Consider the following 25,387-nt stretch of genomic DNA (forward strand, 5'->3'; position numbering starts at 1 on the left):
CGTCGCTTTGGATAAAAGCGTCTGCTTGTAACATTGTAACATTGTAACCTATAAGACACGTAGACAGCTGCTCTTTCTGACAAGTCAAAGACAGGTAAAGTCTACTTTGGGTCGAGGTCTTTGCATTGAAAAACAAAGCAAGACCTTCCCACTGGAGTCTAGTGTTAAACAAACAACAACAAAAACTTTAAGTTAACATTTTAAACCCCGTGCAAATCTGATGATCGTTCTACAATTAATAAGGTAGTTTCTAACTCTACAAGAGACTAGACCATTTTCCTGTTAATGATGCATCAAGAGTTTCAGTACACAACAACTTCTACCACTACAGTAGCTGAGGTAAGTAGAAATCTGCCATAGGCTTTGTTACATTAGTTAAATGTGTCCAAGAATGAATGAATTCATGCGTTTCATTCAGGGGTTGCCTTGAGACTAGCAGACTCCAGACAGTCCTGCTCCTCTTTTCTCAGCACGTAATACTGAAAAGATATTTCAGTACTTTGAACACAAGAATACACTTCTGAGAAAGCACTTTTGCTTCTCTCTGTTGTGACGGTTATATTTGCTTTGGTTCAAGGATATTTTACAAAGAAAATGTAAAATCAATGGAAAGGAATTGTATCTTGGAACTAGCGGCAGCTATAGACCTGTAAATTGTACCCTTAAAAAATGAAGTCAGGATTGTTTCTCCTACTCACACTGGCACTAAAGAATAAAAACGTTATTCATGTGATCAAGGTAATCGCCCCCCACTCACTTGCTTACAGTGAATGTTCCAGTCTAGTCCAGACTAGTACCTGCTCCAATCACACATCGACACAACCTGACTTTACAAATGCAGTTTAATCAAGGGGCTGGCAGCAAATAGGCCGCATGAAGTCAGTGTGAACATCATTATCCAGACATTTATGTTCACACAGACACCTAGACTATGATGGAGAATTTTCTAAAGTGAAATGCATGTTTGAAAGACTTTAGTTCCTTGTGCCATGTGAAGTGTTTCTCTTTTGCATGTAAAGGTACAGTAGGTGTATGTGAGTTGAAATGTATTTGTGTCTACGCACACACAGGCAAGTTGTGATAGTGGAGCATTACACACACTGTAGCTTCACCACCTTACAATACCGACAGCTTGTTTCTTTAATCTGAAACTCATCCATCAAGTTTACCCAAACTGATCACCAGGGGAATCAAAGCTGGAGCTTCTTTTCAGCCTGTTCAATGTTGCTGCAGCATTACAGGCTGACCTTGGGGTCACGCTGAGATGGAGAGGGGGCACACAACAATTGCGTCCAGCCTGGTGGGAGCAGAAACCATGAGGGAGGCTGTAAAACATCAGGAAAATGGTTTTAATCACAACCCCTTGTCAGGACGGGTCATAGTACAGTTTATTTTACGAACATGCCAAAGCTGATGGGCGACATTACAGGTAATGCATGCTAGCTTTTGGAAAACAGAGGGATCATTGTGATTTCTCTGCCTCTAATAATCTCCCTGGACAGCAAATGTTTTTAATGGACTGCACTGAGGTGAAATATTGGGGAAAATAAATACAAAGGTAGCATTACTAGTGAGCACCACAGAGAATCCTTTCTACTGCAGCTGAAATTGAGTGTCTCTCAGAGAACTGCTGATATTGTTTCACATTTATTACATCACCGCAATATATAAAACAACAGAGGATCCTGTCAAAACAAACCTCCCTCTACATTTTTAGATATTAACGGCCAAAAAAACAAATAATGAAAAATCTAACTCATCTTCTGGATAGTTCACCTTCACATGAGTGACTCAGACGCACATATTGGCATTATAAACAACATTAGCCCAGACATGAAAGGCGAGACCTCATAAAATTAAGCTCTTGAAGAAAATGGGAGTTCAGTGGGGGGACTAAACAGAAGGTTTGGGACTAAGAGGATGAGACAGCTCTTTGATGTCAGGAAATTGAAGTTTGTTGTCTGCGGCGGAGAAAACACTTGAGTGTTTCTCAATTTCTGCAGAAATGAGAGGACGCCTGGTTTTCATTTTTATTTGGAGTGTATCGAGGTCTCTCTGCAGATGTCAGGGGGAGACAGTGTGAGAGCATATATGTTGTCAGGCTGCACATCGATGCATCCCAATGTACGTAAAATACATTAATCCTTTGTGATATGGCATGCTACATGTGCACACTGACAGGGGAATTGAGTCAACTGCTTGAGTTCATTACTTCTTACGGCCCCACGCATCAAGGGCCTGGGGGGGGGGGGGGGGGGGGGGGGGGGGGGGGGTTAAGCTGGTCAGTTAGCACCCAGCATTGCTGGTGTTTCCATTGGGGATTCAAACTGACACACAACATTCATCACAATTACACAGCATCATTTTTAATAGCTCTGCACACATCCTGTCATTTGCACTGCGACAGAAGAAAGCCTGCAATTGAATTGTGATACTTGTCTTGTATATAACCTGTGGCACAGGGAATATATTTTAAAGATGCAGGAAAAGCCAAGAAGAAGTATTTGAGACAATTAGAGAGCAGTTTTTAACTCTAATCAAGCTTGGCAACAATGAAGAATGAACGCAGCATGCAAAGTAGTCCCAGCATCTTTCGGGATCATGGAGGATGTGATAAAGCTCTTATATTTAACACAATACTTTCCCCAGCACTTCAACAAATAAACCAAATTTCTTCCAAGAATATTCAGGTAAATCCTGTGATGTAGTGGAGACACCTACTGAGACTGAATAAACAACATTTATCTGTCTGTCGTGTGCTTAAAATAAGTATACATCAACACATTTAATGCCAAATTGAAGATGTTTGCTTGCAAAGGGAGAATGGCTTTTCCGATACTGCGAACTGCTGGGAAAAAAAATGAGGAAATGATAGTTGCAGAAGACATACCGAGAGAAGCATAATGAAAAAGTGTATACATGAGGAGAAAATGAGAAGGTGCGAGAGGAAAACAGAGAGAAACAATTTTGATAATGATACAGACACATATCTTCAGTGACACTGAACCCCAGCTGAGCATAAACTGATGAATACTCTGTGTGTTGAGGTTATACGTGCATGCGCTTGTGCAGCATGTATGCAAGAGTGTGAGCATTTATGTGTGCAAGCGTGCAGAGCGTGTTTCGGGAAAAGGTAAACACGCGAAGGAAAGCAATTTCACAGCATCTGCGTAGGAGATTGAGTTCGTAGAAAACCACAGGAGGCACATAGAAGGTAGAAATAAATGATTTTGAAAACTAGTGTAGCAGTGAGAAAAACAGAAACACATCGAATACTCCTACAGGAACGACTTATGTAGAGGAAAAATATCAAAACTTAGACGTACAAAACACATTACTGAAACGTTGTGACCTTAACAAACACACACAGCTGTAATACACACACAGACACACACACACACACACACACAGACACACACACAACTGGATATCCTCTTGTGTGTCACAGGTAAATTGACCTTAGAGTGCTCTTGATGAAACCTTGGTACAGTCTCAGCCCCTAATAAACCCTCAGCAGATGATTGTTTTTTTTTTTTTTTTTGGTCTTTAAGAGCGTCAGAGGAGTCGTGTCCAGAATGTATCAAATCAAAAAGATGTGGATTTCTTTTGTGTGAAAAAGCGAAGAGAAAGTTTGGAATCAAGGCTGAAAACTGCCTTGAAATCAATTCCAACTTTACAGCAACAAGGTTTCTAAGGATTGCTTTCTTTGTATTGTCAGTAAAACAAAACAGCAGAGTATTACACCTCTCTTTGAAGATTCGTCAAAATAAGCATTCTGGAATCGTCTATTTTTCTATAGCAGACTCCTGCTGTGAAGAACAGAACATTGCTACTGATGCCCCTCTGATCCTGCCTAGTGTCATCATTTCATCATATCGATCCAAGGCATGAGTGTTGGTAATGTGCTCAAAAATGAAACAAAAGAAAAGAAAAAGACGTGAAGAAAACAGAGAAGCTTGAAGCAGAGATTATATATAAACATGGACAGCACAACAGCTCCCCTGAATAGACTGACACTATCTGTCTTTAAGCCCACCTCCTCCATATGAACAGATGGAACATGGGTCAAATTAGATAATTAGAATACATATGAAAAACATTTTTCTGTCCAAGTGTGGATTTTTTTTTCAAGCTGATTGATGTACAAGTGCTCATTTTTAATTTCTTATTAGTTATTTGATGTTGATAAAAGGGGATGTGAAGTCATGATTGACAGCTCTGTTGACCAATGTGGTTCCTGCAGTGATCTTTACCACATTAGCAGAGTGTGGAGGAAGAGTGAGGGAAAACGAAACAAACACTCACACAAGAGTCATTTAACTTTCTATATCAGTGGTTCTCATAGTGGGTCCATGAACCATAGCGTGGGGTCCGTGAAATAATTATAATACATTTCTAATAAATTACAAAATTGTGCTGTGTCATTAAAAACAGCACATATACAGGTGAGGACCATTTGCGCCAATGAAAACAGCATATTGTGCCCATTGCTCCCACCCTAGTTAGCTTTGGCCAATAGAAACTGATATGATTGTGACACGTCACATCAATCTGTCACGCATCACTCATTCACACAAAAATCATTCACACTTCATTCTGGTCACAACTGTTCCTGCTACTACTTAGCTTTGCTTACTAGCTAGAGAGCATGGAGACATTTCTAAATCCATTCACATCGTCAAGTGACGCTTAAGCCCAAGCTAGCTAAATGAAGAAAATATGACGACAGATATATAGAGTTTGGTTTTATTGACAACAGTGACGGGAGACCAAAATGCGTCATGTGTCTTCAGATGCTAGCAAACGAAGCTATGAAGCCAGCCAAGCTAAAGCGACATCTGATCACAAAGCATCCCGGAATATAAGGACAAACCTAAAGACTTTTTCCAGCGAAATAGCAAGGAATACATCTGCCAGAAAACACTGATGGTGAACCTGGCCACAACTTCAGAGAAAGCGCAGAAGGCTTCTTAAAGTTCCTCTAGTGGCTCGAAGGGATATGCGAGTCTTGCTACAGTTGATTTTCTGAAAGCGTTTAAGATCAATCACTTGAAAAGTATAAATGCTGTCATGTTGAGTCCACAAGGAATAGAATGACCCTCTGTTTTAAAGTATACAAGTGGTATTTACATGACTCAAAATGAAGGGTTTTCTGTGTATCACTATGGAACAGGTCTTGAGTATTTAGATTGATAAGTTTTACAATACAAATAGTTCCAAGAGCAACTAAGAGTGCAAATGGTAGCAAGCATGTGCTTCATCTCTGTTACAATTACAAGGGGGTCCTTGGAAAATGTTCTCACGTGTAAGGGGTCCCTGACCCCAAAAAGTTTGAGAACCCCTGTTCTACCACGAGTGTCTGCTTCAAACCAACACAAGAATCTGTACTGTATCAAACTATACTGAGAGATCTGTTTATCAACAAGTTCATGTGAATTAAATGAACCAGCAGTCTTATCCAGGTTTTATGCCGACATATGTTTAACTTACAATTTTAAACTTTCCCCGCACTTAGTATTGACACCCAACATTTTAACTTAATATTTGTTTTATGCTGTTTGCCATCAGTTGGAGCTGGAGAATTTTCAAGACTACTTTCTCAATAGAAGATACCGTTTCATTTTTGCATCAATTCAATGTCTTCTCAATCAATATTAAGTGCCAATTTACGTATCTATTCAGTAAAAAGCTGTACTTTGTGATATAATAACCAGCTAATAAATATCAGCCTAATCTAATTCACTGATTTTGCATTACATCACAACACACAACAGTGAACTCAAAGATATACACAATATTGTTTGACTTCTTGCCGAAAGTTAGATGGGACAAGTAAATGCATACCAAAAGCATGTATCTACAGCCTGAAGCCTGCTAGCTTAGCTTAGCAAAGCATCAAGAAACAGGCAAACAGCTAGTCTGGCTCAGATTCTTTACATCCTATTGCATCACTACCCCCTTAAAATAAATATGTCTCAATGGGGTTACATTCACCAAAAGGTTCTTCATAGCTGTTGTTTAAGATCTTCACTAATGATTATTTTTCATCACTCTTTCAGACTCAAAAGTCTTTCCTAATATAGCAAATAATCCAACCAAATGTTTTTATGTTTGAAATAATAATAATAATAATAAAACAGCAAGCAATTTAACAGACACTCTACGACCACAACAGGGAACACACAACTTAAGATATAAACAAGGATCAGAGAAAAAGAGGCAGGATGAGAATGAAACAGCAACTTGAAATGGACATGTAATTTCTCTAAAATTGCTGCCATTTAGTCATCTTCAGACATGTAATACCTTCTTCTTCCAGTTTTATCAGGTGTGTGGTATCTGTGGGCATGGAGTGGGTCACACTGACACCAGAGGAGCAATTTTGGAGCAAATCTATTTCATAAAAGCAGAAGATGGGATATTATACGAGGAGTGGAGGTGAGAATGAAAGGAGGAGAAAAGGATAGCAGTACAAAGAGCGTGCCCTCGCTGATGCAATTCAGTTTCCTCTGCCACAGAGAAGGTCGCTTCATATCAAAAAGTGGAGAACTCCATTTAGCTGTGCCAAATACCCTGATAAGCTTAGCACGGATTAGAAAGCAAGCACAAAACCTCACTGAGTGAAAAAGTACAGACAGAACATGGTTAGCCGAGTCCAATCATCACATGGAAATTATGAGTCAATTACAAATCTGTCTCCTGATGAAATCCCAGAGACACTTACAGCCAAAGGTAAGTTTCAGTCCGTCTCTAGAGATCTGCTAAATGACACCATACTGTGTGTGTAAAATTGAGCTGTGATGACACATAACAGACCCTCAATACAGAGTGAAGCTCTTTATTCTGAAGAGGTATTAAGATTATGTAGACTATTTCAGAAAATATATGCAGAGAAATTGAGACAGCAGGCACAAAAAAGGTCCAAGTCATCACTCGCTTTATTTATTCTATCACTTTGTATTCCATTTACACTTTGAATGACTCAAACTGCTTTCCGTAAGGCTGAAGTATGCATTGTATACCGCATCCTGCCTTTCAAAGTAGTATATAATCTGAATCCTTTAATTGATTAATTTACACAGGATGGGATTATTTGCAATTTGAGCTCCAGCATCTCTTCTGTTGGATGGGACCACACACGCCAGCCTTCCCTTCCCACCATAGACTGTATAAAATATGGACGTAGTATCCGTGACGTCACCCATCTGTTCCTGAGCGCTGTTTTGAAGCCAATCGACAGTGGCAGCCATATTGGAAATGTGGAACTCAACCAGGCAGAGTGGGACGTAAAGAGGCGGAGTTTGAGCCTCTTAGCCAACAGCTATGTGTTCCCGACCTGGAGTCAAGTCAGTCATGTCCTTATTTGGGCAAAAACTCGTAATCTTAATATCTTCTGAACCGTGGTGTTAGAAAAAATTCTCCCCCCTGTACAGTGTGTGCAGATAGAGAAATTAGCTACATAGAACCAAGCCGTTTTTTGAACCAGGCTGTAAACATGTTTATTAATGCTGCAAAGATTGTCTTTTTTCAATGGGTGTCTATGTGATTTCCGGTGTTTCTGCAGCCAGCCTCAAGCGGATTCTCGATTGACTGCAGTTTATAACACTTCCGCATGGGATTCATATTTTGAGACCGGAGGTTGCCGCTTGCCCCCCACACAAATCAATGAGCCTTGGCTGCTCCTGACCCTGTTGCCAGTTCACCAGTTGTCCTTCCTCAAACCACTTTCTGGTTGGCAGTGACTAGACTCCTGCAGACTGGGACCACGCCACAAGAGCTGTAGTTTTGGAGATGCTCTGACCCGGTCATCTAGCGATCATAATTCAGCCCTTGTTTTAGTCGCTCACATATGCTTACACAGTTATTCCTGACTGCATCAATTTCAAGGACAAAATGATCCCTTGCTGCCGAAGACATCGCGCCTTCTGACAGTAACTGGATAATCAATGTTATTCACTTCACCTGTCATTGGTCATAATGTTATAGCCAATCAGTGTGTTGTTTAGCATGCTTGATGAGGCTAGGTTGATTTCAGTTTGAGACAGCATAAGTAAGTAGTGGCTAATGGTAAACCACTGCCACTTCAGCATCCCTCTTTGCTTTTATGCAAGTGTTTGAGCTAAACTAAAAATGTGAAAAACAGGCTTTTAAATGAGTGAATTTTGCCTGAGAGATGGGTGACACCTTAACCCAGAGTGTCATTAATTTGAATATTACATAATGGTAATCGCAACATGAGTTGAAGCAAACGTTGTTCTCAGTGTGCAAATGACCCTGCCGCAATCGGGGGTCCAGCGGCCACTGGGGGGAGTTGCTACATTATTTTCCCCGACTCTCATATAGTGTGTGTGTGTGTGTGTGTGTGTGTGTGTGTGTGTGTGTGTGTGTGTGTGTGTGTGTTTGTGTGTGTGTGTGTGTGTGTGTGTGTGTGTGTGTGTGTGTGTGTGTACGCATCGGGGCGGAACTCTGCCGTGCGCGATACAGAGAGCGCACAACAGAACGCACAACCATGTATAGACAGAAAAGCCATCCCGTCATGTAAATAAGATAAATGATATGCATGTCCGCACTTTAAAAACACATCACCCAGTCTAGCATCATTATCAACAAAGCTGCACACAGCTACAGGACCACAGAACAACCAAATAGGACACTCGTGCTTCCCTCTCGTGTGGGTGCGCGCTCACATACACGCATACATGAACAAATGAACCCAGCCAACCGTCTTATGGCGAAATATATATTTCCATATGAAGCACAGATTAAACAAACGTGATGTGCTTTAAAATGGCATTTGTAGTGAAAATAGCAAGTGAAAAAAATGATGTTATAAATATTTCCCAAGAGACCCCCCAAAATTTTGCAGTTGAGGCTTTCAGGGGGTCTCTTGTGTCAGTTAAGGGGTCTCAGACCCCCCCGTAATTCGCACAATGGTTGTTCTCGTAACATTTCAGTTTTTTGCACATTATCTTTTGAACATGGGGTCTGCATGGCTTTGATAATATCTCTTACATGTTTGGGTAATTTTTCCTCTTACAGTTGCATTAGCATCTGATGAAGTTAGCATGATAAATAAAGGTTGAAGTCCCAAATGTTATCGTCATTCCAGTGCTTTGAATTGTTGGACAAAGCAGACAAATCAGACTGGTCCAAAGCAAACCAAACTATGATGTCCAAATATTCAGTGAGCAGTGCTGATATTTGTTTTATTATTGAGTCGATTGCCAGTGTGTCTATGAGGCTGTACTTGTGCTTTGTTTGGTCTGTACCATATCTAAATGCTAACATTAGCAATGCTAGAATGAGGATTTTTTAAATGTTCCTCGTGTGTCTCACACAAGCGCCGGCCAGAGAGCTTTCTGTTTTTACGCCCCTAAACTGTGGAACTCTCTGCCTCTGGACGTTAAAACGGCGAGCTCTCTGGGTGTTTTTAAAAGTAAACTTAAGACTTACCTTTTTAATCTAGCTTTTAATTTGGAGTAATTTAATTTTAGCCCTGGACTGCATAATTATTATTTGTATTATTATTTTAAAACATTATTATTTGAATCATTGCTTTAACATTTATTTATCTTAAAAGGTGACATATCATGCAAAATTGACTTTTTAATGGTTCTTTACCTGAAATATGTGTCCCTGGCATGTCTACAAACCCCCAGAGAATGAAAAAAATCCATTCTGCCCCTGTTCTGATTTCTACACCTTTCTGTAAATGTGTGTGAAACGAGCCGTTTCAGACTTCCGTGATTTTGTTACGTAACAACAATATCCGGTCTGTCACGGAGTCAGAGCTCGGAGCCTGTTCAGCCCATAGACTGTATAAACTAATACTGAATCCCCCCTCCGTTTTTCATTACCTGCACAAATGTGTGCTAACAAGGAGCTTAGGAGGGAGGCATGCTAGTTGTAGGCTGTCTTAATAAACACAAAGGTCGGTTTTACTCCCCACGTCTGCAGATTTAAAGATCTAGTGGATGATTTTTACTTATCATGGATAAGTGCTAGCGCTAATTAGCATAGCTACATGTTCATAGCTGTAGCTGTGTACCATGACAGACGTCAACATACTGACAAATAAAACAACAAGAAACACAAAATCTGTGACCAATCCTTCAGAAAGATCCTGCTGCCTTTCTGCTAGAGGTCGGTTTTACTCCCCACGTCTGCAGATTTGAAGATCTAGTGGATGATTTTTATTTATCATGGATAAGTGCTAGCGCTAGTTAGCATAGCCACATAGCTACATGCTCGTAGCTGTGTACCAAGACACACGTCGACATACTGATAAATAAAACAACAAGAAACACTAAATCTGTGACCAATCCTTCATAAAAGGTCCTGCTGCCTTTCTGCTAGAGGTCGGTTTTAATCCCCACATCTGCAGATTTGAAGATCTAGTGGATGATTTTTATTTATCATGGATAAGTGCTAGCGCTAGTTAGCATAGCCACATAGCTACATGCTCGTAGCTGTGTACCAAGACACACGTCGACATACTGATAAATAAAACAACAAGAAACACTAAATCTGTGACCAATCCTTCAGAAAGGTCCTGCTACAGGCGCCTCTCCATCAGGATCAGATTCTGGATCAGATTCAGAGGGTTGAAGTAACGCGATCTATGAGCAGCCGTGCATATTCAGCCAACATGTAAACATTAGATCAACGTGCTGGAGAGCCGAGGCACATCCACTTCCTGAGGGGGCGTGGTCAGAGAGAAAACAGAGTGTTCTGAGGAGGACTGAAGAGGGTTTTTCAGGCATGCCAAAATCTGATTTCAAAGTGTTTTTTTTAGCATAAACTTTAAAGACATGTTTTGGGGACCTCTTAGACCAATATATATTGATGAAAAAAGCGTGATATGTCACCTTTAATTAATTATTTATTTATCTATTTATTTCTTGTATTCATCTGATCTTGTTAACGCTACATTATTTTTAACTTTTCCTTCCACTATTACTTGTTTCATTAATTTTACTGTATTGACTTTATTTTATTTTTAAATATTTTATTTATAATCATGCCTTTTATAAGTTTACCAATGCTGTTTTCTGTCTGTGTTATTCTGTGAAGCACTTTGGGCTGCATGTTTTTATGTATGAAAGGTGCTATATAAATAAAGTTGAGTTGAGGATGTTCAGTTGGCATCATATGATTTATACCATATTTCCCAATTTGGTTAGAAACGCTATAATGCTGAAATCTAGTTAGCTCTTATACAGAGAACGATAGAAGTTGATGTTAATGCCTTTAGTCTTGTTAGTATTTGTCATAAGGTAAAGCAAAAGAAACACTGATTTGATCCATTGACAGCAGTAGACAGGAAGTCAAGGGTTCAAAATTTGGAAAGATAACAATAGTGCCAAATTTCTGAGCAATATTCAAAAGGTGTTGAGACATTACTACAAAAACCAAGTCTGATAAATGGCAAAATTAATGAGGGTGTATCCTCTTGGGACAATGAACATCTCCAGCAAATTTCATGGTGATCTGTCGAAGCGTTGTCACTGTATTTTACTCTAAAGTTTGAATAATATGAGCATATACGATTTGACAATACAAAACTTTACTGGAGAGAATCATCCTCTGTGAGCTGTTTTTCTGCCTCGTCTGTTCTCTCTATTTCATCTGCAGTAAACAATAATCTCCCTCCACAGAAACAGAAGGTAATTAAGTGCTACCCACTCAGGAGTCGAAAACAATTCATGTCTTTCATTGACTTTGTATAACACATAGTGCCTCGTCTCCACCTTACTCTGCTGGAAAACAACACAAAACATTGAGCAAAGTTTTGATAAGTATCCACATAAAAAAAGTCTTGAAGAGGACAAGAGTGAAAAGAGGCATAGGATGTGAATCATCAGCTGTAAAACTTTGTGATCCTGACCCTCTGTCATTAGACCAAGCTCACTCCCCTCCCCCTCCACAACCCCAAGTGAGGGTGTATTGTATGTATGACGCATGGGGCTTTTTATCTTTATAAAACTTTAATGAGTCACTTTTCTGCGTTTTTCTTTATGCCCTTCAAAGTATAAAATATGTGGCTGATGTCTTTGTATTTAACAAGTGCTTATTTTTCCACAAGTCCACATTACATGCCTTATTATGCTTATTTTCCTGTTGATGTTGAGCTCTTATCAACAAGTGCTGAGTGAAGGTTGAAGAATGAGTTTACATCTGCTGGCAGTTTTGACCCTGGAATTCTCCCCTAATGGGTGTCTGGATTGCTGGCCTTGGAGTTCATTGTACCTCTGTGTTTCGATGTTAGTTGCTCTGGATAAGTACCATCCACCTCTGAAAATGTTCTCGGCCCTTTGTGCAGACTTTCAGGGACTCGTATAGGCTGTCCTCACCTAACCGCTCTTAAACCTGTCTCAGCACCTGAAGGATGGCACCACATCAAAGATGGCCATGATTGTAATGAAATGACAAAATGTGTGGGCTTCAGTTTTACATCCACTGCAATTTATTATAACTTTGTTAGACATCATACTTTAAGGAAAGGTTATAAATCTGAGCTTCAACAACCTCCAAGGTTTAAAGAAGACGCTAAACTGTAGTCCTCAATTGGTCCCTGGAGGCTGGCCCCCAAGCTGAGTCCACATATAACAGACCCCTTATTCAAATGTTAACCAATACAGCAAGAATAAACATGTTTACAGCCTGTTCAAAACACAGATTTATGTCTCTCAAGACATTTTCTCTTTTGTCTTTTTTTTTTTCATGAGATTGTCTGTATTCACCATAACTGTTTAAATTATACCATAGCAAGGCACCAGTTTGGCTTCATGGTTATATAGAGCACCCCATTCAGTTTTGTAGTCGAGTCACCAAATTTCAAGGCAGAGTCGAGTCTGAGTCGAGTCCTCATTCTAAAGCTTTTTCACTCCAAACTAGGGATGTACATTTTAAGTATTTTCCGTGATCGATTTTTGAAAATGTTAACGATCAATTATTGATTAATCAATAAAAAAAACATTGTTATTGTTGTCAAAAACAATGCCAAATACATTTTCCCCCTAAATTATATTTTCTACAGCAACAAAATGCATATAACTGACGGTCTTGAACACATGTACATGTTTAAAGCTGGGGATGGTAGTCTTGGAAAACTAGCATGAATTTGAATGTAGCATTTCCTCAGGACTCCGTCTAACCCCTCCCCTCCTCCCTCAGAGCCTGATTGCCATCAGGACATAAAGATCATTTTAACCAGTATAACAAAAAGTGTATCTACATCTGCTTACCAACCCCAGCTTTAACACTGATTATCAACGATCAGGCTCATAAAAATATTCTCTGTGTACATAAGGCGTTTTTCCACCGCAGGAACTTAACCCCTGAACTAGAGACTTTGGAGTTAGCACAGTTGTTGAAACCCAGAGGGAGTTCCTGGGAATGCATACTAGTTTAGTTTTTTATTAAGATTTCAAAATATTATTTAATATAATTTTCTTCCTCCCTACGTCACTGGCCTGATTTGCTCAATACCCGGGACTTCAGCCCGTGGTCGAAACGCAGACAACAATGGGTGCACAGGAAACTTTTAGTTCCAGGGAAAGTAGTCCTGGGGGCTAAAAGACCCTGGAACTCTTGGTCGAAATGCACCTATAGTCTTATAAAGTGAAGGCTCATAATACTAACAGAAAAGTACTTCAGACTCACAGAGTCCAGTTTTCTGCTCTACTTGTTCTTATTGAGAAAAATAAACGTGTATTTGATCAGGTCTCAGTCGGGAGCGCAAACGGGTCATAACCAGGACAGCTGCAGAAAAGCCCAGACGGCTCTGATGTTGCTGGTGTGCAAACATAGCGTACTAGCGATTCCAAACAGTCTGTTGGCTTTGTATCTAAAGGTGGAAATGTCCTGTTTAAAGTTGTCCTTCGTGTCCGTGTCGTCGTTGGCAGAAGTTGCACATTGATCCTCTTTAAAAAGCGCACATGGAGACATGTCAGTCAGCCGCAGCCGCCAGCTGAGCGTCTCTGCTGTGTGCAACACCTTTAACAGCTAATTCACATCAAAACATGCTTTAAACTTAAAACACCTCCCTGATAGCTGAATGTAATATGAGACCACATGATGTTTGTTCCACGTGACGGAAAATTGAAAACCAAAAAACGTGTTTCGAGTAATTACTTAACAATCAATTAATCGATAAACTGTGTACATCCCTACTCTTAAGTTTGGAAACTGTTGCTCAAACAGACACAGCTGATGTGTAAAACCAGACTCCAATCACAGTAGAATTAACAGACACACGTGCACACATTTAAATCAAATCAAACCGCAAATTCTTACATTGCGCTTGCGATTAGATTTATTATGCTGCACTGGCCTAATCTTCACTCCTTTCCATCGCCAGTGTCTAGCCTAAACCTTTACACCAATGGTTCCAAAACAACACCATGGAGGCACATACAGTTTAATACATCAGCTACAAAACTATTGGGTGATGCTGCATAGGGTACGATAATTATTTGCACCGTCTATGACTGAGATATACCAGAGTGACATGAAAAACTCTCTCCATGTTTCCAGATCATATTCAGGTTTTTCTCAATATCACTCAAGTACAGAACTTTCCTTTATTAGATTATCGAGCAGCTTGTCTGCCACAACGACAGAAGAGGACAAAGCCTTCCTGGACATTCAGATGGACAGGGTAAAGTAAATGTCATTATGTATGAGCTGAATCCGAAGAAATGTTTGTCTTCTTGTTTTATGAGGGCACTTATGCCAGAGACGCAGCTGTGTGTCATCTGAAAACCCCTCTGGGTGACTCGATGGTCAGGGCTGGCCACTGGTTTTCCCTTTCTCTGTCCAGCAGATGGATAGAACAGAAAGAAGATGATAAACAGGCTGAAATGATGGATGAGAGAGGGAGGGGGATCTTTCAATCAATCTGTCATCCACAGTCCCCCTCTCGTGCACAAGAAACAGGACTAATGTCATGGTCAATGCAGGCAGGCCTTTGTCCCTTGGAGATGTGTGTTTCTGAAGGAGAGTTTCTGCATGCGAACAGTGTCCTGCACCTGCTTTTGTTGAAGAAGCAATGTGAAGTGTTTAATTTGTTTGTTTTCTCTCTGTGTGGCACAGAGTTAAGGTTTGTGACTACAATGTGCGTGTGTGCGTGTGTGTGTGTGTGTGTGTGTGTGTGTGTGTGTGTGTGTGTGTGTGTGTGTGTGTGTGTGTGTGTGTGTGTGTGTGTGTGTGTGATTAAGTGTGTTGTGCTGAAGTTAAGTAGGCAAACTGTCACCATCTGCTGCCTGGAATTACCCGCTGACACTCCACATCAGACAATATAATGCTCACTTCAGCAGCTGGCTCAGAGGAAGGAGCTCTTCTAATCCAAAACATGTGTCCTGTGAGTGTTTTAGATTGTCTTTTTTTAATTCAAATTCCCCCACAAGAATCTCACCCTTAGGAAGACTATTACAATTCTAGCAAATTAGAGTCTTTCATAAAAGATACTTTTTATACGAGATGTTTTGACATGTCGCAGTATGAAAAGCCCAGGTGAAGTAAAAGCATTAACAATGGATGGGTTCCAATAACCTGCTTCCATATCAGAGCTCATATATTGTACATTTTGGATTTTGTCACATAACAAAGGCCTTTTGAACTCTTTTATTAATAAGAATTCAACATCTCTGAGGTTATTCTAAGGGATGAAGTCAGAGTTTGATTTCTCATAGATGAGAAATGAAGGCTAAGTGGAGTATCTTCTGGTATATCAAGAATTAAAATAAGGATGCACGATATTGGATTTTTTTCCGATATCCAATATGCCGATATTTTACAACTCATTTAGCCGATTACCGATATTTTTTTCAGCAAAACTAATTGCAGAGATCAATTCTCTTCTGTATTGGAATTAGCGTACAGTATTATGGTGATACTCTTATCATATTTGTTATGTAATATTCAATTATTGTGCAAAATATGAAAATATTTATTTATGACAATTGCTTTCCAACAAAATTCATACAAAAAGATACATCCTACTTAAAACTTGAATGATGCTCTCCCTGAGACAGTCATAACAAAACCCACAACCAAGGCAAATTTGGCCACTTTCACATTTGCCATAGTAAGTAAACCTAACCTCTGTTCACAGGGAACATGTGAGAAGTGCAGCTGTACAGCAATTAAACCCAAATTAAATAACATGGTTTACTCTTTGACAGTAAATGTGCCTAAATTAGTCAGCTACATGTACCTTACAGACTGCTGATTAAATTCAAATTTAACTTAAAACATGAGCACAACATGTGAGCAGCAGCCCATTATTTTATCAGTTAATTATATCGGCGGATATTGGCTTGTTGGCCCATACGATAACGTGCCGATAATATCGTGCATCCCTAAATTAAAAAGTAGGTTTTAGCTCATGACAGATATTTTGTGTGTGTAATCAAATGAGGGAGGAGAACCCCCATGCAGACAGACAAAGACTTAATGGACAAAGGATCAAAGACAAAAGGTGAAACAAAAACCACGTACACTGTCCAAGAAAACTAAATCCAAAAAGGTCTGAGAGAACACAAGAGATCCATGGAGAGCAATGAACAAGAACAATGATCCGACACAAAAGGGAAGAAACACTGGCTGTTTCCGAAAACTGCCTACTATACTAGCAGTACGTACTGATTTGGCCAGAATTCAGTATGTAGTAAGTAGTATGTGAACAAGAGCAAAATCTGCAGTATGCCAAAACTACCCTGATGTCGACTGGTTCGGGAAAATTTCACAGTATGCATCGGACCAGTCTCCCTCACGTACTGTTTCCCACAATGCACAGCACTCGTTCTGCTTTTTCTTTTTCCTTCTTTCTTGACGAGAGGAAATCCGTTTTGGGTGCTGTGGAAGTTACCAAATTCCATATGAACCACTTCCTAACTTTTTAAATCATAAGTGATGCGAAAGAAGCAGTTTCTCTATCAACTTTGCCATTGTTTACTTCCGCTTTCCAAAACCGGAAATACAGTGACGTCTGGCCCAGCTTACTGCAACACAGATCCAACAGAACAGTCATACTACATACTAAAATCAAAAGCAGTATGTAGTAGGAAATACCTACTACCTACTACATTAGTAAGTAGTATGTAGCAGGCCGTTTCGGAAACAGCCCCCGAGACTAAATACATGCTGGCTAACGAGCAACAGGTGTGAACACGGGACACAGGTGAAACTAATGAGGGTAATCAAAGTGGATGGAAAACATACAAGGAAGTTAAAAAAAAGGCATGAAACACAAGGAGCAAGAACTTGCACAATAAAACAGGAGGCACTTCACACACAAGAAGCACTGGAACACACAAGTAAAATATGACCTTACACAAGAAATGATTACTGGAAAACAACTCAGGGAGGCCAAATAAGGATAACCCATGACTAATACAAACAGATGTAAACAAGACATGAAACTCAAGGCAAGGGGATCCCATGACAGTAAACTGTTGACTTTGAAAAGGACTACTAAAATTCACCATGAAGCTTCTATGGCTTGTGTTAGGGGGTATAACATCTTAAAAGAGGGTAATCTTGTACTGGTTGACAGGATTCATATATGTGTGTTTTGTAAATGTCAGGGAATGTTTTTGTATTTTTACAGATGGAAGTAGTATAATTGTAGGAAATACTGGAGTGGCATGATGTTTATTTAGTGATTCATATGTTTATTTTCATAGGGCAGCCTTTTTGTTTGTTCTGGACATTTTTTTGCAGAGGCTTTCTCCATTTTCCTTCTCTTTATTGCCTACTGATTGTAATTCCTTCAGCACATTGTAGATTTTTTTTTTTTTCTTGTATTGGATTGGACAGCTCAAGAGAAACAGGAAGTGTAAAGATCGGGAATGAAGAGGGGGGATGACTTGCAGCAAAGGGTTGTGGCTGGAAGTTGAATGAGGAGCTACAGCTGAAAGGACTGTAGCCTCTGTACGAGCAGTGTGCGTTTTAACTGCAGAGCTAAATCTGTAATAACCTGAACACATAAAAAATTTAATTACATAATCTAAAAATAACTAAAAAGTAAATCCTGGTATAAAGGCTCAGAAAATTTTCATCTGAGTAAATTGAGTGGACGGCACTCTGTTGCTGTGTGTTGGTCTGCTGTAATTTATAAGCTTTAGAATGTTCCTAGAGAAAGTAGATCAGTAATATTTTATTAGACAATGACATCACCTTTTGCACTTAAAGCAGTATGTACTAACCTGCCATTGAAAGACCAATTAGCGAATGCCTGTTGGTCTGACACACCTCACTTTAATTTACAGGCACAGACCAAAATGTGGTCATATGCTTCAAACAGACCGACACTGACAGGACATATGACCTAGCCTAGCAAAATGCAAATAGGCTAAGGAGCTATACCTATTGTCCAGTTAACATGGCTTTCACATACAACACAATTATAGGTACAGTAAATTACAGTGGGGTCATGAAATACTTCATATTAGTGGCAGCCATCTTGGTTGTTTTAAAAATACTCCATTGGTTCTGCGTTCCTCTTTATAGTCAGTCATTGGATACAATTCTACCTTTCCAAATTTGTGATAGGCCTGACTTCTTCTGGATCAGCAGACTGATCGGGTGGGGAACCAAACACATCGACCTGAGCAAATAAAACCTGAGCAAATAAAACCTGAGCAAATAAAACCTGAGCTTGCAGATTTAACGGATTTCCAAGCCAAAAAAATGGCGGCTGCTTATAAACCCAATAGAGTTTTAAGAAGAATTAGGATTATTTCAAAGAAGCATGATAATTTTAGGTAAATCTGCCAAATTATTTCAGTACTCTGAAGGACACACACTGATCAGCTGTTGGGTTAGAAAGTACTTCTGTAAACTGAATTAAAAAGGCCCAATTATTAATTTTGTCAGAGCTTTAAACCCGTCCAACAGTGTTGGTGAGGATATAGACAGCAGAAAGGCTGTAGAAGCTACAGTCAGTTATGCTCTTTTTCCTCAAACCATACTACAAACTGACAATTAAATAATAATTGCAATAACATTGGCAGAGTCAAAAAGAGAGCAGTATGTTCTAACCCGAGTGGCACAAAATAAATAAAAAAATATCAAAGCAGACGGTAGAATTTTTGGAGTGTGCTGCAGATGCATGCTTTTCACCCACATTTCACACTAATGGGGGAGGAAATAAATTGTGGGTGGAAGGAAACTGCTCCACAGAAATCTTGGACGACAAAAGTACAAGTATTTCATTTTAGGAAGAACATTTTTGCTTCTATCTGGTTCAACTGGCAAACAAATCAAAAACAGCAGTTTGATTGACAACCAATGTTTTAATTATAAAGTATTTTAGTTTACTAATTGATAATGGGGATGTTCCAACTGACTTCCTAGTTGTTTTAACAGAAATTACAATTCTGATTAACTGACTATTCTAGAGGTAAGAAAAAACAGAGCAGTCAAAATTGGATATAGTTTATTTAACAGTCAGTGTTTTATGGGTATGTGAAATGCCAAAGCATGAGGCAGGGAGAGCACACCTCTCATCCCTTTCATGTGCATACATGAAGAGCCAAGGCAGGGAGAGCAGAAACTATGGCTGTTTTCAAAACTGCCTACTATCCTAGCAGGACGTACTGATTTGGCCAAAATTCAGTATGTAGTAAGTAGTATGTGAACAAGAGCAAAATGTGCAGTATGCCAAAACTCCCCGGATGTCTACTGATTTGGGAAAATTTCACAGCATGCATCGGACCAGTCTGCCTCGCAAACTGTTTCTCACAATGCCCAGCGCTTGCTCCGCTTTTTCTTTCCTCTTCTTTTTTTGACGGCTGGAACTCAATTTTTAAGGAGCTGTGAAAATTATCACATATAAACCACTTCCTAACTTTTTAAAGCATAAGTGGATGCTAAAGAAGCAGTTTTACTATCAGCTTGGCCGTTGTTTCCTTCTGCTTTCCAAAACTGGAAATTCAGCAACATCTGGCCCAGTGTACTGCAACACAGATCGAACAGAACAGTCATACTACATACTAAATTCAAACACAGTATGTAGTAGGTAGTACCTACTGCCTACTACATTAGTAGGTAGTATGTAGCAGGCCGTTGCGAAAACAGCCAGAGACCCACAAAAGGATATACCAGCCAAACATACCTTGCCTACATGTGCCTGCATGAAAGTGCCAGCAAGGGGAGGAAGATGCCAACAAGGCTAAGCGGGTGCAAGCAGTCCAGTACATATACCCAAGCACGTGTCAGCCTGGGGTTAAGATCAGCTGGTGTACTAAGGGCTGAGATTGACTTCATGGTCTGCCTGAACTATCACCATACTCAATTGATAATTTGTTTCACCAGACAGTAATTCTGGTGCCAACAAGCAGTGGTGGACAGGAACAAAGTTGATTTACTTGAGTAATGTACTTAAGTAGATTTTTTGAGTATCTGTACTTTACTTGTGAATTATTTTTTGGGGGGACCTTATTACTTTTACTCCACTACATTCAGAAGACAATTATTGTACTTTTGACTCCACTACATTTCTATCAGTGCTCTAGTTACTCACTACTTTTGCTTTGACGTCAGCTCATGAATTTCCTTCTCTTTTCTGAAATCTGAGACAGTAAAATGTGTTTGTGTAGTTCTGTGTGTCTCAGTGGTTTAGTCGTACCTGTATATCGACCGTCTCCAAGGTTGAAAGTGGAGCAAACACAGAGCAAATTTCACTCAGATCAGGCAGTTCATTTAGAGGTGGTAATGATGGCTATAATTCTCCACCTGAGCATCCATGGTCATATCTTCAGCCCGTGTTAGAGGTTTTTGAAATGAAGAATGATACGTATCATTTGAAATGTTCTGTTTCCCACTCTGCCTAAACACACAAACATTCACTGTCCAACCTGAGAAAGCGTGTTGAGCTATAGAACATTTGTTTAATTCCAGATGAACATTTCAAACTAAGTTGTCTGTGCTTGGAGTGACTTAGTTTCTGTTTTTATTCCATGGTATAGTTTTTAGAGATTTCAAGTAATGGTTTCTAAATAAACATGATGTACCAGAATGTACTCCTATGTATTCTGGATTGCACTCATGTATTGAGGAAATACAACGTTTTGAGATATTTTAAGAAGTATTTTGAATACTGAAGTATTTTTAAAAGGAAGTACTTCAGTACTTTAACACAAGTAATAATCTGACTGAACAACTTTCACTTGTATTGGAGTAATATATTTGACCAGGAGGATCTATACTTTGACTTAAGTGATGGAGCTGTGTACTGTGTCCACCACTGCCAACAAGTGAGATGACATTTTAAGTGTTTGGTTATCTAAACGTTCACAACACTCATTGAAAAGAAAGAAAAAAAAAAAGAGCATACTTTGATTTACGTTGTGTAAGTTGTAGTGTGCAGTTTGGATTTTGGACAGAAATAATACATTTCTCACTTTTTATTCAAACTCACGATATTAATAAAGACAAAAACTTTCTTCAGCTTTTCATCATTGCTCAGAAAAAACGTAGATCAAGATAATAATAATAATAGGTTCTGCACATGCGAATCTTACCTAATGGAGGAGTTCATATTGGACTGCTCATGGAGTTAATCCAGCAGTAGGCCTTAAGCGGTATGTGAAAACTCAACAAGTTTAATTCAGCAGCAGGAATCCAGAGCCAGAGGAGCACTTCTGGGAGGGAGACAGGGAGAAACATTGATTAGAAACATTAACACCTTTATTCCTGCTGATTCTCCTCATTGAACACACATAAATCCAAGGTTATTGCATGTTACTGGCTCAATACTGCCTGCTGCATTCAAGGCGAGCAATGACATTTCCAAGGCCTTGGATTTCCCACATAAAAAAGGAGAGTTTCATTTTCTTCCTCTTCTTTCAAAGGCATTATTGCTTTGAGAGTTATGAGAATTTGAAGGACTTCCTCGTCCTCCTCAAAGCGGAGTTCATGTCTGCTGCTCCAGGTAATAAACATGTTCTCTTACAGTGAAAGAAAGTGGCTATAAAAGCAGAAGAACTGATTGGGTCCCCCTGAGGCAATCAATTCTCTGTGCAGGTCTCATTTGGACATTTATTAAATCTTTTGTTTTGTCGGCCTTGTGTTTTCTGCTCTGTAATTATGATCACACCACTTATTGGTATGAAAAAAATCACTGAACAAAACAAAAATCAAAACAAAGGGTGTTTTTTATTGTATTTGGAGTTTTTTTAAATCCGCACAAAATCTCTTTAAACAGAAAATTCTGAAAATCTATCAGAGGTTACAACAAGTCCAACTACCTGCTGTCTGAATCCAGATGAAAACACAAGACATTTTAAGCTGCAGTGGTTATGTACAATACATCATTACAGCAACGTTAGCTTTACCATTTCACACATTTTTTCAGGAATAATTTAAAACTTGTTTGACACTTCCTCCTCTTTCTTGCTGAGAGTGAGATGAGAAGAATGATACCATACTTATATATGTGAAGTAAATAGGGTTGCAAAGGGGTAGAAAATTTCCGGTAAATTTCCACAAAGATTACAGTAAATTTCCATGGGAAGTTAAGCTGGGGAATTTTGGGAATATTCTAAATTGGAAACTTTCTATGGGAATTATGGGAATTGAGGGTAATTTAATGGAAAGATTTATTTGTACATAGAACTTTATCAAACAAAAACATGAATGTCGAGTTAAATATTTCTCATCCCCCCGACCCAACCCATTCAAAAACGCAATCCCAAAAAAGTCCCATTCAAAATGAAAATAAAAAAGTAAGCTTCTCAAGCCTAGCCTATGCATTTTTTGCTTAACCCTTTCAGGCTCTTCCTGGGTCTCATCAACATCCTCCATTTCCACTTCCTCAACATCCAACTCCGACTCTTCCTTTTCAGTGTCACTCTCCAGCCTTGTTGAGGATGGCTCTGTGTCAGGCTCAAAGAACTTCAGATTAGCTCAAATACCAACCAATTCTTCCACTCTCACATTTGTGAGCCTGTTGCGCACCTTTGGGTGCGTGCTACTGAACAAGGACCAGTTGCACTCTGAGGTGGCTGTTGATGGTGGGATCTGGAACTGTACTTGCATGAAATCTGGTTGTTTTAGTCAGGATTATGCTAAAATATATTTTTCCCAACTATATTTAAAGTTCCCTATTAAGAGCCAACCTTCAATTTAGTAAATTCATGGTTTATTCCCGCTTATTCCCATAAATTCACGTTAATTCCAATGGAAAGTTTCCAACTTTGAAAATTCCCGGAATTTTGCAACCCTAAAGACAGGTAGCATGTCTCTAATAACATGTTAAATCTTGGACAACTGTTTTTACTAGAAGTAAATGATGTTGCTACAATTAGCAGTCAGCTTAGCTCAGTGTTACCCAGTCTTTTTCTGCAAGGCCTCCCTTTGATTGATGAAAATATCTCCTGTATCTCAGAATCATTGGAATATTGTCTGCACCAAATACAGAAAGGTAACTTCAGTGTGTGACATCAAAACTGTAAATCCAACAAACCACTTTTACAAAAGGGAGATTTAAATGTAGCACTACAACATGTGACTCCCAAATTTTTAATGTGTGGGCAACCCACGCGTGGTGGAGGTGAAGCTGAGAGCAAGGTATGATTCATCATGATTTCTTGTGTTTGTTCGAGTAGTTGTAGCAGTGGTGTTTGATACACCGTCAATCTTATGTTCACCTGGCAGTCCTTTTACAAAACTGGCCCTATTTGGCAAGCTATGCAGAACGGTGTGGTAATTAAGCCTTGCTCTGGCTATCATGACTTCGGCCCCCTTCCAGTATAAGGCTCCCTGGCTTAGCTGAACACAAAGACTGGCAATATAACTAGCCTGGCTCTTAGGGAAGGGAACATATTACTAATTCAAACTTTGGCTGTTGCATAGACCCTACTCTTGTTGTTTTTGCACTTCTTTTTTAATGGTTTAAAACAAGATGTAATTAAAGCTGCTGTTGGTAGGAATAGTGTAAAAAAAACGTTACTTTTTTTCTGCTGGGTTTGGAGAAAAGGTCATTATACCCATCAGTAAGTGGAGTAATTTGAGACTGTTGCAATATATCTGCATTTTCCAATGCCTTTGTATCAAACAATGTTATTATTCCCCTCGTTCCTGTTATGACGGACCAATCATAGCTAATCTCCAATCCTCTGTCCTGATTGGTTAAGAGGCGGCTCCTACTGCGTCTTCCGATTGATTATGAGTCCGGCACTATCATGACTGCACTCGCCTATCTGTGTTGGGGGGCTAAGAGGAAATCTGGTTGGGAGGGATAGTGTTGACATTCGAAGTCCCTCTCTCTGAACAGATGTTAACTCTACCAACAGCAGCTTTAAGGCTAGTTTCCAGCCTTTCACTTAGCTAAGCTAACTAGCTGCTTGTAGCTTCATTTTGTTCAGAAAGGGAATAGACACAATTTGCAAAATGTTAAATCAATGCTTTGATCTGTTTGGTAACACTGACAGCAGTGTGACTCGAGTGACTCCTCTGAAACCAACTGAATTTGAGAAACGGTGCTTGTGTTTGAAAATCCCAGGTAGACAGTTCCTAAAGTCTTCAAACTAGCATCTTTGGCCCCAACAACCACAACACATTCAAAGTCAGTGACAGTGATAGATAGAGTGATAAAGAGGAGGACCCATGTACAGAAATGTGAAGATCTATTAAACAAAATAACAAAAAGGTAAAATATTAAACAGAACTTACCATAAAATGTCCAGTAACAAAATCCAAAAAGGTCCAAATGAAAACATAAAAACCACCACAGGGAGCAAGAGGAAGATGCAGGGAAAAACTCAGAAGCAAGATTAAATGATCCGACAGAAGGAGAGGGGAAACAGAGCAACCAAATACACACAGGGTAATCAACACAGGACACAGGTGAAACTAATTAGAGTAATCTTCTTCTTCTTCGAATTAAATTGTGGCAGGCTGTACACTGGGGAGTGTATGCTGCCCTCCACAGGCTAGGTTTTAATATGTACTTAAATTCTGGCATACAGACCAGTTGATTTTAAAAACTGTAAAACCACCCGACAAGTTAGTGGAGACTGCGTATCAGCGGTAAAGATAGTCTTAAAGGAAAAGAGAGAGACCTCCAGATCTGACAATTCTCTGTTCAATATCTGCCTTTCATGCCCATATCTTCTACAAGAGAAAATAACATGCTGAATTGTCTTGGGCTTTCCGCACTGACATAATCCATCTGGATGTTTCCCTATGACTTGAAGGTATTTGGCCAGCCCATAGTGCCCCAGTTTAAGCCTGGTTAGGACCACCTCATCCCTCCGTCCAGTCTTTAACCCCATCCTTTTCCTTTTAATTGATGGCTGCAGAGAGAACTACTGCCTTCCTCTTTTTTCATTCTTTCTGCCACTGTTGCTCTAGTTTTTCCTTACAAATCCTGAACCAC

The 25,387-nt window shown here is 39.5% G+C and overlaps 1 long non-coding RNA gene across 1 annotated transcript; it reads right to left on the reverse strand.

The window, feature by feature from the left end:
* Positions 1–824: 824 nt before the first annotated feature.
* LOC117830448 lies at positions 825–24,876 on the reverse strand. Its single transcript, XR_004634788.1, has 3 exons — positions 24,682–24,876; positions 21,531–21,650; positions 825–1,325 (listed from the first exon to the last, which is right to left on the reverse strand). It is a non-coding gene; the product is annotated as an uncharacterized LOC117830448 (long non-coding RNA).
* Positions 24,877–25,387: the final 511 nt, after the last annotated feature.

The sequence above is a fragment of the Notolabrus celidotus genome, chromosome 18 (assembly GCF_009762535.1).
Source record: "Notolabrus celidotus isolate fNotCel1 chromosome 18, fNotCel1.pri, whole genome shotgun sequence".
Lineage (NCBI taxonomy): Eukaryota > Metazoa > Chordata > Actinopteri > Labriformes > Labridae > Notolabrus > Notolabrus celidotus.